The sequence below is a fragment of the Coffea arabica genome, chromosome 3e, assembly GCF_036785885.1.
Source record: "Coffea arabica cultivar ET-39 chromosome 3e, Coffea Arabica ET-39 HiFi, whole genome shotgun sequence".
NCBI classification, from domain to species: domain Eukaryota; kingdom Viridiplantae; phylum Streptophyta; class Magnoliopsida; order Gentianales; family Rubiaceae; genus Coffea; species Coffea arabica.
This window is the reverse complement of record NC_092315.1, coordinates 47,001,743-47,004,644: the sequence shown is the minus strand read 5'-3', so window position 1 is coordinate 47,004,644 and position 2,902 is coordinate 47,001,743. Positions and strand designations below refer to the sequence as shown.

At 33.0% G+C, this 2,902-nt stretch overlaps 1 long non-coding RNA gene across 1 annotated transcript; it reads right to left on the bottom strand.

Annotated features, from left to right (window-relative positions):
- Positions 1 to 1,041: 1,041 nt before the first annotated feature.
- LOC140038751 (uncharacterized) lies at positions 1,042 to 1,541 on the bottom strand. Its single transcript, XR_011842326.1, has 2 exons — positions 1,380 to 1,541; positions 1,042 to 1,237 (listed from the first exon to the last, which is right to left on the bottom strand). It is a non-coding gene; the product is annotated as an uncharacterized lncRNA (long non-coding RNA).
- Between the last annotated feature and the right edge of the window lie 1,361 nt (positions 1,542 to 2,902).

The following is a 2,902-nucleotide window of genomic DNA, read 5'->3' as shown; positions in this document are numbered from 1 at the left end:
TTGTGAGCACAAACCGTGCAAGACACCAAATCATGCTTAAAGGGTGTCTTCAACATTCTACAAACAAACGACTATACAAATATAGATGGGAAATTAGCGGCAAATACGTTCATTTTTCTCAAAGGCTAAATCTACTTTACAACCTTAAATTTAAGCATCACTTTTTCATTATTCACTTTAAACTCTCAATTTTGGATGCATTTCAAACTCTGAAATCAATGATAACATGTTGAAAATGTTTAGAACGAGTCAAAATATCACAGTTAAAATAAAACGATACATTATCATTAATTTGCATATCTTTTCTCATTAATTTTACCAACATTATCATTAATTGGATTTAAATAAAACAGGCTTCAAATCGGTCGGACTGCATTCACCAGAAAATTTGATTTTTTTTTTTCCTGAAATTGGGGGAGAATGAGACCCATTTCTTAACCGGGTCGGATCATGTTCTTTTTCAAAGGGGTCGGATCTAGTCAAATCGGTGAAGCTTATGTTTGGACTTTTCTAAAATGAGCTTTAAACTGAAAAGACTTGGGCCGGATTGGTTCTTCTAATGATATTAAATAAAGGCCTTTACAAATCAAATGTCTACTGGGCACTATTGAGTCAATCAAAATGGACTTGTGAATTGAAAAAAATACCTTGGGCCATATGGCTTGTTGGGCTTGTTAAAAGTCCTAGTCAAATAGCCTTTCCAGATGAAACCTTTCCCAGTCCTAGCCTTTCCAAAATAGTGCAATATTCTATATGGGATATCGAAGCACTTCTCTTATAAATTGCTGCACCTTCCCGTGGTAATGGTCCCTCCTCCTCATCTTCCACCATTTCTCCAAGCTCTTCTACTTGACCATCATCCCACTCGAAACCCCTTGTCACTGCACTTTCCTCAGCAACCACATTACTACTATTCTTGCTGCTTCCAGCTCTCAACCGCCCACTTTGTAAAATGATTCTTGGCTTTTGTTGCAGCCCGAAGCCAGATAAGTTGAACATTTACGAGGAACAAATTCGAGGGATGGACGTAAAACAGACACATTTTGGATTTTCAGGTTGCAGAATTGAAGTGGGATGACGTTCGATGACACCACAGAGTATGAAGAATAAATAGGCATTTCGTCGAACAATTGGTATCCACAAAACAAAATTTAGAAAACAACAGGACCAAAGGAGAACCTATAAATCTTCATGGGATAGAGGGTATTATTTGGAAATGTCAAGTCCCCGGTAGCATCTGCAAGAACAACAATTTATATACAAGAAAAAATTAATAATCAGAAAAAATGAATATGAGATAGAAAAGTGAAAATAAGGAACCAAATTTTGATACTTGCTAGTAATTTCCAAATAGTGAAGAAAGAAAAAAAGTAGCCCACCAGTTCTGAATTTTTGTAGCACCTCCTTTTCTTGTTGAGCTACGATAAGTTTGCTGGTGCTTCAGGGGAAAAGGCAGAAGCTATTCTCATTGCCAGAAGAAATAGCTATCCATTGGTTTAAACACAGCATATGTACAATACATGAAGCACATCGTACAAGCCAGTAACGTAAGGAACGCAAACGAGTTTAATTGAACGAAATATTAGTTATTTATAGCTTTTTCTTTTGGGTTCTAATATTATTTCTTTTTTGTTCAAGAGTATGGTAAATTTGTTAAGCAACTAGAAATTTGTAATTTGTTGCTTTTATCGAGTTGACTTTTTTTTCAATTCAAGAAATTTCGAATATTATGAGAGAAAGAAGAAAAAGGGAGAATTTGATTCGAGTTGAAATAAAACGGTTGATAATTACTAAATGTTGTTTGAGTTTATTTAGTGGCAACCAATGAATGTAGACTGAAATTCTATGAACAAGTCACAAGTATGCACATGAACACAAAAAAATTGATAGTCCTTTAAATTTTGAGTATCGGGCAATTAATTTTCTTTAATCTATTATATTATGGTTTTTCAATTGAATGAAGTCAACATTTTAATTTATCGAAAAAGTTATTTTTTTTTTCATTGGTGTATGAGTCTTATAGATTGAGAGGGTGTGCATTGCACAAGCAAAAAGAAATTGGAACATTTTGTTACAAGGTATCTCTAGCATGTTACTTTCTTTTATTTTTTATTTATCTATTTCAAAGTCCCCCATTCTTCCTTTATAGGCCAAGCATAAAAGCAAGCAAGAGCTCATCCGTTTGACCAAAAGGGTTATTAACATCCCATTTGATAACCCAATTCAACATTTAAATTTAATGGATTCAAATCTTAATATGTTAAGATGCGTTTGATAATAAAAATTAAACATCTGAATTAATTATTTAGCACTGAATTTCCTAGGCAAAACTTGTTTCCAAAAATAAGTGATAAGCTAATTACTTATTAATGAATGTAATATACATTCAAATTTATTTGATTTAATATTTAACAATTCAATAATTTAATGAATTCAAACTTCAGATTTTATATTCTTCACTTTTATGAAACGCACCCTAAAGTTCCTTTTTTTTTTTGTATTTTATATAATTTTGCAACCTTTTTAGTTAAAAATGAGATATTTGAGTAATTTATGTAAGTGCCCGGTGCAACCCAATGAGTACAAACAAATTCACAATGATGCACAAAGATATATCAAATTTAAGCACAATAAAGAAAACTTAATTAAAGATAAAGGATAAGAAATGCAAACCAAATATCAAACCAATAGCCTCTTCAATTGATGGCGATGCTAACCAAGATGTACAAGTGAAGGCTCACTCCTTCCTCACCCCAAACACACTTTGGTTGAGCCAAGGAGTTTTACAACAATTCTAGTTAACCCTCAACAACCTACACTTGAAAGATCACTCACCCAATTAAGAACTATTTTATACAAATGAGGCAACCTTCACCAAGGTTTTACCACTTCAAGTGATAGG